Below are 11,315 nucleotides of genomic sequence, written 5' to 3' on the forward strand. Positions count from 1 at the left end.
AATAAAATGTGGGAGGGAAAAAAAAAAAAAAGGAATGGAAAGCAATTGCAGGTAACTCTGGATCAGTGGATGTGTCTAAGCTGAAACGTTGTGTTCACAGAGGGTGAGTGCTTTACTTAAGCACTGCCCACTGTTGGACTGTTCATGTTTTCACCTCCCACCCTGCTTCTTTTCTCTCTCCCTCCTTTTCTTCCTAATGTTAAATAGATAAATCAAATTCTTCATCATTTGTCTTTCTTGTTGATTTATTTCAGCTACAATTTCAAATCCTGCATAATGAATGAATACTGAGATATTCATTGGCTAGGTTATAGCATTTGCTTCCCAACTAAGAATTTTCATATTCTCAGAGTTTCACAGATTTTTATTTTGGGAAATACTGCTTTAAAGATCTGGTAGGAAGTGTGGTGTTCTCCCTAGCCTCAATAAAACTGTAATAGACTTTGGAGATCCAGCTCAAATGCTTCCTTTTCAATCCTCTTTTGAGGCTACATAGTAGGATAGAATACAATTTTCTCAACTTTAGTGATTGTAGCCTATAATAAGACATAGACTTCATGTGATAACCTGGTTTCTGTGCTATGTATACACACGTATACAAACAACTTTTATGAAATAATACTTAGACCTACTTTGTACAATACCCTGTGACATTTTCTATGTAATTTGTTTCATATTTTCTGAAAATGATGGTCAAGACCCAGGACATAAGACTTCATGATCTTCTTAGTGAGGTTATGACTATCAAGGTCTGAAAAAATTGGCTCTCAAGCCATCTACTACTAATTAGCTGAATAGCTTGGGCAAATAATCTACTGAGAAGCTAGGATTAAGCCATATCTTTTTAGATAGATATCTCCATGATTAAAACATAAAAATGATATGTTCACTTTTAAAACTTGGGTGGGGTGTTTTGTCTTTTGTTTGTTTTATAAAATCAATACTCAATGCACACATGAATGATTAAAGGAGAAGACAGGAGAGAAATAGATGTTACCTTTCTTTGAAAGGCAATTTGCATATTAGTAATTTGAGGATTTGTGTTCTTACTCATTTCTCCCACCTGTTTCTACCCTTCAGTCATTCCTTTTCCATGCAATTACTCTAGCTCCCTAATGACATTTTTGATATCCTCCAGAGACAGAAAAACAGAGTATGTTTAGAAAAAGAGAAATTGTATTTTATCACTTCAAAAATAGAGGTAAATCATAACAGCTGGTAGAGGGGGGCATTAGTCCTGAAACTATGTGAGTTCTGTGGTTTGGGCAAAGTGGATGGAGAAGTGCTGAAATAGGAGAAGAACCAGGGCTGAAGAGTTACATACCTTGATCATCTCCAATATCACCATTATTTGTTCATGCTCCACCCACCCAATTTAGTTTTGCAGGTAAAAGCTCATTGCCAAAGTGCTGCTTTTGAGTGTCTCTGAGGGCTCTTTGCATCATAGTTAACTTGTAGGTATTTAAAATACAGAATCCAAGGCTCTGCCAGACCTGGTGAATCCAAATTTCTGCAGATATAGTTCTAGGAGTGGGCATTTCTTTTTTTAAGCGAGATTTCATTTTTTCCTATAAGGTGTATGCCTTCTTCAGAGAGGCAGAGAGAGACAGAGAGCAAACACAAGAGATCACTCTCCAGGAGGGATGGCTACGCCACAATCCTTTCTCCTCCATTCTCCTCTTGGGAATATTGGGCACACTTGCACATGCTCCCATTGTGAGTTTCAAGCCACTGGGTCTGGGACTCAAACTGCCCTCGACTACATGGGAATCCAGTAACCATTATGGCATCTGCTGGTCCTGGGAGTGGACATTTCAACACTGTCCTGAGAAGAGTCATGGTCATCTTGAAGTTTTGAAACCTGATGGTTTAACGTGTAAGGAAAAAAAGAGCTGGGAACCAGCAGTTAGCGTAATGGCTATGTCGCTGGACTCCCACGTAGTCGACCGCGGTTCGTGTCCCGGACCTGGTGGCTTAAAACTCACGCCGGGCGCGTGTGCGTGCGTGCCCAAGATCCCGAGAGGAGAATGGAGGAGAAGGGATTGCGGCATGGCCATCCCTCCTGGGGGGTGATTTCTCGCTTTCTGTCTCTATGTCTCTCTCTGTCTGTCTGGCGAGCGCACGCGCCCTACAGTGAAAATCTCTCCAAAAAAAAAAAAAAAGCCATTTATAGGGGACTAGCAGATGGCATAATGGTTATGTTGTTGGACTCCCACGTAGTCGACCGCGGTTCGTGTCCCGGACCTGGTGGCTTAAAACTCACGCCGGGCGCGTGTGCGTGCGTGCCCAAGATCCCGAGAGGAGAATGGAGGAGAAGGGACTGTGGTGTGGCCATTCCCTTGAGGGGGGATTTCCTGCTTTCTGTCTCTGTCTTTCTGGCGAGTGCACACACCCTATAACAAAAGCCTCTCAGAAGAAAAAAAAAAAAAAAGCCAGTTAAAATCACATTCAAATGAGCTGGATTAAGAAGCTAATTAACCTGCTATTCATTATTGTAGGTTCATCATTAAAGAATTATATATATGTGTGTGTGTGTGTGTGTGTGTATTTTGCTCGCCCACCTTTCTTGAAAGGACATAAAGATCTTTCTGAAGCATAGGTTTGCTTCATGACTAAGTATGAACAAACCAAATAGAAATGTGTGAAGTACAAACTAGAGTGATACATTTTGAACATAAATTAATAGAAACTTCAGATACTGAAAAGTCTTATTAAAAGGGGGGGTGCGGGCAGTGGCATAGTGGTAATGCAACTGGGAAAGATCCTGGGTTTCCATCCTAGTACCTGCCTGAGCATGCCAGACCTCACATGTGCCCATAAACCAGGCTGACTGAGGTTAGAGATTGAGGATTGTGGTGTGGGAACCCTGTTGGGATGCCTGTAGCAATATGGCTGAGTGTGCAGACATGAGTTTCTTCTGGCAATGGTGATAAGGGAATACATAAGACGAGATATCTGAGAAATCAGGTGTGTATGCGTATGTGCCCAAAATCCCAAGAGGAGAATGGAGGAGAAGGGACTGTGGCATGGCCATCCCCCGGGGGGTGACGTCTTACCTTCTGTCTATCTCTCCTGAGAGTGCACCCACCCCACAGCAAAAATGTCTCTTAAAAAATTTTCAGGAATAGCATATTTGATAGATAGAACAACAGGCATAAAGATAATAAAAGGGGAACAAGCTTGGCAAATTCCGAAGATGGAAATGGAGAGGAAGTTGTGACAATATGCTCAGAGTGAGTCAAGACCTCAGCCTTGCTTCTGGGACTTGTCTTAACTAGGCACTGAAATGACTGTTCCAGGTCACTTTCCATGAAAAGAAAGTCACTGTGCAGTATGTCAGTGATGGAGAAAAGAGATCTGGGTTATGGCTAGAGCTTTTCTTTAACAAAATACATAGATGAAATGCCTCAGAAGCTGAGAAATGTCAGTGACTGAGGTTTCTGTATTAGTGTGTGTGTGTGTGTGTGTGTGTGTGTGTACGTGTGTGTGTTTTGTCTGTTTGGGGATGAATTGTTTTACCTCCTTACAGATCATAATAGGGTGGATGGTAACTGGAAAACATAGGTTTACTTCATGACTATGTATGAACAAGCCAAACAGAAATGTGTGAATTAAAGATTAGAGTGAGACATTTCACAACAGCAACTGAAGGTCCCCACCTGAAATTTTTGCTGATTTTGTATTAATCAGAGCTGACAGAGCAAAAGATGGGAGTCTGAGATCACTTTCAAAGTCAAAGAGAATAATGACAATCATGGGGAGTCAGAAGCAATGAAAGCATAATTCTATCCCATGATATCCAACTTTCTCAAGGCCAGGCCTCAAGGGGTGGAGATAAGCAGTTTGCACAAACCCAGTTTAGGTAAAGTTGGTCTCAAGAAAAATCACTGCTACTCACCACCCAAACAGACTCTAATGGTTAAGACAATAACTCATTTCTTTGGTTTTCATTAAAGGGGTTTCAGGAGGAAGAAGTTAGCAGGGTTTTAGTCTGGTGATACAGTGTACAGTGAGTGAGAGGGATGATAGAAGCAGTTACTGTGAGTGGAAAAAAATTTGAAAGACAGAAATGTCTAGAGAAGTTTTAGGAAGTTTCTATTCAGTATGCTATATAGAACATTGCAGGCATTCCTTAAGAAAGCTTAAGATGGGAACCAGCAGTTAGCGTAATGGCTGTCGCTGGACTCCCACGTAGTCGACCGCGGTTCACGTCCCAGACCCGGTGGCTTAGAACTCACGCCGGGCACATGTGCGTGCGTGCCCAAGATCCAGAGAGGAGAATGGAGGAGAAGGGATTGCGGCGTGACCCTCCCCTCCAGAGGGTGATTTCTCGCTTTCTGTCTCTATGTCTCTCTCTATCTGTCTGGTGAGCACACACGCCCTATAGCAAAAAACCTCTCCAAAAAAAAGGAAAAGTACTATTATTTTCTCCACATTAGAGGTACGGTTCTTGAGGCATAGAGGTTAAGTAATTAGTCTAAAGTTGCATAGCTTGAAATGGCATAGCTGGTATTCAGAACAGGTACTCTGGCTCCAGTGTCTATACTCTTAACTAGTGAACAAGTATGCAGTGCAATTAATATCTTTATTCTCTGCTGGTGGCATCGTGTATTTGTTCAATCTCCAAAAGTTAAACATAGGATTAGCATATGACCCAGGACTTCCACTCCTATATATACCCAGGAAAACCGAAAACACATGTTCACACAAAAACTTTTCAACATTATGTTTCATAGCAAAAAGCAACAAGGATTTATTAAAATGTCTAACAATGTTGAATAGATAAACAAAATGTGGTATATGCATACATTAGTATACTATTCAGTGCCAGAAAGGTGAGTGAGAAGGATGAGATAAGCAGTTACTTATATCATTACTGATACATAGTACTACTTGAATGAACTTTAAAAACATGCTAAGTTGGGGCTGGCAGGTGGCATGCTAAGTTTGGGTTGGCAGGTGGTGTGGTAGTTGGGGTGCTGGACTTCCACATGGCAGACTGTGGTTCAAGTCCCAGACATGGCAGCTTACTCTCTCACTTTCTCTTTCTCTTTCTCTCTGGTCAAATTAAAATAATTATAATAATTTTATTATAAATAAAATTAATAGTTCTTTAAAAAATAAAATATACTAAGTAAAAGACACCAAAGGTCATATATTGTAGCTTTCATTTATATTAAATGTACAGAATAGGAAAATCTGTAAAAACAGGAAGTAAGAAGGAAAGAAAGTAAATTAGGGGTTTCTAGGGGCTAGAGAAAGGAGAGAATGTGGGTGACTATTAGTAGTTGCAAAGTTTCTTTTAAGGAAGATAAAAATACTATGAAATTATACAGGAGTGTTGATTACACAACTTTCTGAATGTATTAAAAGATAATAAACTATACGCTTTAAAATAGTGAATTTATGATATGTAAATTATATTTTAAATTTTTTCTTTAAGAAGTTTTTGCCATAGGGCATGTGCACTCACAAGAGAGAGACAGATACAGAGACAGTGAGAGAGGTAAAGTGAGAAATTACTCCCCCATCATGGCAATCTCTTCTCCTGGGATCTTGGGCATGCATGCACGTGTGTCCGGAGTGATTTTCAAGCCACGGGGTTCAAGACTTGAACTGCAGTCATCCATGTGGGAGTCCAGCGATGTAGCCACTATGCCATCTGCTGACCCCTACATTTCAAGTTTTAAAATCTCTTGGTAGGGAGAACAGTAAATCCACAGTTGCCATTGTATCACACTACCACATGGTGTCACTGCTGAGGGATAAAGTCTAAATAAAGCTTGTGTGAAGCTACAGTGATACTCTGCTTGTCCAGATGGAGCCCAAGCTACAAGCACACCCTAGCACTGGAGTGAAGGTGAAAATCCAGAATTTGGGGCATGTCATCTTAGAACTGTTTAATATTAAAGAGCTTCAAGTCTCAGCTCCATACTGTGCAACTATGTGCTATTCTTCACAGACTGAGGTTCTTGTCTAAATGATGTCCCTAGATTAACGGGGAAATTCACATCCTTGTGAAAGCATCTCTGCTAAAAGGAAATGTATACAAGCACATCTTGAACTTTCAAAACTTTTGGATAATCTGCTACTTTATAGAGGTACAGGAAAATACTGAGCAATTTTACTGTTCTGGGGTAGAGAGTGTCCATTAAGTTCAAGATTTATGTAAGTTCTTTCTAAAACATTGATACTATTTAATTAATTATTAATTTAATATTAATATTAAATTTAATATTAAAACACACGCACACGTGCCTGGTGTGAGTTTAAGCCACTGGGTCCGAGACTCGAACTGCAGTTGACTACGTGGGAGTCCAGTGACATAGCCATTACACTAACTGCTGGTCCCTAATCAATTTTTTTAAAAATCAAAATTTTAAATTAAAAATTAATTTATTTAAATTATTTTATTCAAAATATTAAAAGTTCCTTCCTCCCTTCTTTCCATATACATATAGTTCCTTCCCCCCGTCTTTCCATATACATATATGGACTCCATTGTGAATATACCATGATTGTTTTCCCCACAGCACAGAATATTTCTGGTCACCAAAATCATGATGTTATAGCAAAAAATATATATACACACATGCATGTATATATGCATATATACATATATGTGTGTGTGTGTGTGTATATATATATATATATAGAGAGAGAGAGAGAGAGAGAGAGACATACACACACACAGAGGGTGGGAGGGAGGGAGATGGTCATCATGATAGTACAGCAAAAAATTGGAAATATCCAATAATGGAAGCTGTGCATATACACAATTGCTGAAAAATCATGAATCTTGAAAAAAATGCATGGAATGTGGGCCAGCAGGTAGTACGAAGATTAAGGCTCTAGATCCCACATGACCAGCTTCATGCTTTGAGTCCTGGACCTAGCAGCTTGAGAATCACACTGGGCATGTGTGTATGCATGCCCAAATCCCAAGATGAGAGCAGAAAAGAAGGGACTAGCCATCCCCTCCTTGGCAGTGATTTCTCACTTTCCCTCTCTCTCTCTGAAGAGCTCATGTACTCTATAACAACAACAAACATTCATGGAATGGATAGTATGAAAAAACTGTATGGATTTAAAAATGTTTTGCACCTAAATAAAACCATACTTTAATTCCATCTCCCACAAAATTTAGAGTAATTTTTAATTAACATATAATACCTGTCCATATTTTGGGGGGTACAACATAATTTAGTAATATAGGAATATGACATGCAATGCTTCATTCAAGATAACTGGCATACTCACCATCTCAACCATTTCTCATTACTGTGTTGGGAACATTGAAAATGTCTTTTACTTGTGAGGCACACATCAGCTTGTTGTTATCTATATTCATATATATATATACACACACATATATATATTCATATATATACATATATACACATATATGTGTTTATATATATATTAAAGAATTATTTGATTTAACTTTAATTATTTATTTATTTTAATTTGACTGGAGAGGGGCAGGGCAAGACAAAGTAGACAAATTGAGAAAGCAAGCCACCAGATCAGGGACTCAAATCATGGTCAGTCATGCGTGAGTCCAACACCCGTAACCACCATGCCACCTGCTGCCCCCCCACTATATTTTTTAACACTAAAAATTGCTTCTTCTGTCTATCTGCAATTTTATTCCCATTAATCAACATCCCTCAGTTCCTCTCCCCTGACCCAACCATCTTTCCCAGCTTCTATCAATCATTCTTCATCCCTCTACCTCTATGATGCTATTTTTTCAGATTCTATATAAGACGGAGAACATGCAGTATTTTTCTTTTGTGCCTGCTTATTTCAGTCAACAGTATGTTCTCCATGTCCACTTAACATCAAATGACAAGATTTTGTCCTTTTTAAAGGCTGAATGGCATTCCACTTTGTGACTGCGTGTGTGTGCACGCTACATTTTCTTTATTGATTTGTCAGCTGATGGACACTTAGGTGGCTTCCAGATCTTGGCTCTGGTGAATAGTGCTGCATTAAACATTGGGGTGTAGATATGTTTTGCAACATATTGACTTACTTTCCTCTGGAAGTAAAAGACCAAAAACCAATCTTACTTTCAGTTTTTTGAAAAGCCTCCACACTGTTTTCCACAATGGCTGTACTAATTTACATTTCCAGCAACAGAAGGCAGTTTCAGCTTCCAAAGCAATAGTATCATGGCTGAATCCTCTAGAGCAGTGTTCTCCAATCTTTCTGGCACCAGGAAAAGGTTTTGCGGAAGACAATTATTCCACAGAAGGGAAGGCATTGGAATGGTTTTGAAATGATTCAAGTGCATTACATTTATTGTGCACTTTATTTCTATTATGTTTACATTGTAATATATAATGAAATCATTATACAACTCACTAATGAAGTATTTGCAGCCACTTCCCAGGGCTAGCATTACCACCTCAGTTCCACCTCAGCTAATCAGGCATTAGATTTTCATAATGAGCATACAACCTAGGTGCTCAGCTCACAATAGAGTTCACGCTCCTATGAGAATAATGCTGCAGGAGGCAGAACCCAGGAGGTAAAGCAAGCCATGGGGAGCAGCTGTATGCTCACTTATTGCTCACCTCTTGCTGTGCAGCCTAGTTCCTAATAGGTCACAGACTGGTACCAGTCCATGGTCCAGGGGTTGGGAACTCCTGCTCTAGGAGAAGTATTTCTTCCTATTGAACCAGGACTTCTAGACATGATAAATCCAGTATCACAGAAATGGTGTACTGTATATTTTCTTTCTTTCTTTTTTGTTTTTGGAGAGGTTTTTGCCATAGGGCACGTGCACTCGCCAAACAGACAGAGACAGACAGAAAGTGAGAAATCACCTCCCAGGGGGATGGCCATGCTACAATCCCTTCTCCTCCATTCTCCTCTCGGGATCTTGGGCACGCGCGCACAAGCACCCGGCATGAGTTTTAAGCCAGCAGGTCTGGGATGCGAACCATGTTTGGCTACATGGGAGTCCAGCGACATAGCCATTACGCTAACTGCTGGCTGGGCCCTATTTTTTTTTTTTTTTTTGATAGAGATATTTTGCTGTAGGGTGCATGCGCTCACCAGGGAAACAGAGGAGACAGAAAGTGAGAAATCTCCCCCCAGGGTGGATGGCCACATCACAATCCTTTATCTTCTATTCTCCTTTCAGGATTTTGGGCACTCACACACACATGCCTGGAGTGAGTTTTATCACTGGGTCTGGGATTCGAACACAGTAGACTACGTGGGAGTCCAGTGATGTAACCATTATGCCATCTTTTGGACCTGAATTTTCTGTTTTTAATCTAGGAATTAGGAGACTGTCCTTTACAGATAACATCAAACTGGCTCCCTGTTCTTTTGGCTTCCTGGGATGCAGTCAATGGATGACCCCAGCAGGATATCAAAACATGGGAGTACAGGGACCAGCAGTTAGTGTAATGGCTATGTCGCTGGACTCTCACGTAGTCGACCGCGGTTCGTGTCCTGGACCCTGTGGCTTAAACTCACACCGGGCGCGTGTGCGTGCATGCCCAGGATCCCGAGAGGAGAATGGAGAAGGGATTGCGGCGTGGCCATCCCCCCTGGGGGGTGATTTCTCATTTTCTATCTCTCTGTCTGTCTGGCGAGCGCACGCACCCTATAGCAAAAACCTCTCCAAAAAAAAAAAAAAAAAAAACATGGGAGTACACAGTGATGGGTCTTTCTTCTCCACCATGTCCTTACTTTGGGCTGAGATCCAGCACTGGCTACAATTCTAGTATCTCATCCTGCTCTGCCAAAGGTTGGCATTGCTTGCTTTCCTCTACTGAACAGCATAGGTCCTATTGGGTACCCTCTCCAGCTCCAGCTCTCTCCTGGTTTTAGAAACTGCTCCCTTCCCTTGTCTCTTCCGGCCTAGAGTTAGTAACAGCTCTCAACTGTTGCTGGTTATGACTGTTTATTTAAGGCAAACTACATACCAGATATTGTGCTAAGTGCCTAAGTGCATTATCTCATTTAATCCTCACAACCCATCTAATTAATGAGATAGTTTGGGTCTTATTGTAGAGGTGATAAAGTCAGAGTAACAATGATAGAGCTGGAAACTGAATCTAGAAATGTTTATTCTGGAGTGTGTACACTCAAACACTATTTCCTACTGTTCTATCAGTCATTAACTTTTGTTAAAAAACGTCAAAGCTCCCACATGGCTTTGCTTCTGGCAATCCACCTGCTCCCACACCTGTAAGCGGGGATGCTGTTACAATTTCCTCATCCAATAACCAACTAGAGTGTCTGGTGTCTGGGACCTACCTTCCGCAATACTGAGGGCTGGTGCGCTTAACATCATGGGGAGCCCAGGAGGTTGAGAAGTTGTTTGCTCACATACTGTGCCTGCAGGAGGTTGGATGCTTTCTCCACTAATGCAGTGATCAGCCACAGCTAAGGCAGGGTCCTTCTTAAGGTCAGAGACAAGTTAAGATCATGCTATTCTCCCAACTCTTTTGGTTTCAAAGAACAGAGTGCTATTAGCTCAAGTATTCTCTTAATGAAACTGGGAGGCGAGTGAGAAGAAATAGACATCTCTCACAACGTCAGGGAAGAAAGATGTTTTTGCGGAATTCTGGTCCAGTCTGTTTTACATTTCCTGTCTTACTTTTTTTTTTTTTTGCCACTTTAATGGTCGTAATTTTACAGATCAAAAGACTAAACCCTTGGAAACCAGCAGTTAGCGTAATGGCTATGTCGCTGGACTCCCACGTAGTCGACAGTGGTTCGCGTCCCAGACCCGGTGGCTTAAAACTCACGCCGGGCACGTGTGCGTGCATGCCCAAGAACCCGAGAGGAGAATAGAGAAGGGACTGCAGCGTGACCATCCCCCCTGGGGGGTGATTTCTCGCTTTCTGTCTCTATGTCTCTGTCTGGCGAGCGCACGCGCCCTATAGTGAAAATTTCTAAAAGAAAAAAGAAGAAAAGACTAAACCCTTTAATTGAGATTTTGAGACAGCTGAATCGCTGCCGTTTTGAATTTGCCGCTTTGACCCGCCTTTTCCATATCCGTTCAAGGTGCCTGGGTAGAGGTACACCACAGGCTTTTGTTGCGCTTGCCCTTTAAGGAAGCCCAGGGCCGGGCTGATTGGCTGAGGCTCGTAATACGCTATCAGGGCCAACTAATCCTGAGTCTGGGGAGGGGGGAGAGCAAGGCCTGGTCCCTATCGCGGTCCTAGTGAGCCCTGGTCTGGAGGCCTCCTCTGCGATCACCTTGGCCCTGCGCTTCCGCAGTCCGCTGCCCAGTGAGTGAGCACTGACCCCGGGCGCGTGGAGAGGGAGGCTCCAGCTGCCCCAGC

At 41.6% G+C, this 11,315-nt stretch overlaps 1 protein-coding gene across 1 annotated transcript in view; it reads left to right on the forward strand.

Moving 5' to 3' along the window:
• The first annotated feature begins 11,115 nt into the window (after nt 1-11,115).
• PLGRKT (plasminogen receptor with a C-terminal lysine) overlaps nt 11,116-11,315 on the forward strand; it is a 51,160-nt gene continuing 50,960 nt past the window's right edge. The window contains exon 1 of the mRNA XM_006152419.3: nt 11,116-11,261. The gene's annotated coding sequence lies outside the window, so the exon portion shown is untranslated. The remainder of the gene's footprint in view (nt 11,262-11,315) is intronic.

Source organism: Tupaia chinensis, unplaced genomic scaffold (genome assembly GCF_000334495.1).
Source record: "Tupaia chinensis unplaced genomic scaffold, TupChi_1.0 Scaffold000354_1, whole genome shotgun sequence".
NCBI lineage: Eukaryota > Metazoa > Chordata > Mammalia > Scandentia > Tupaiidae > Tupaia > Tupaia belangeri.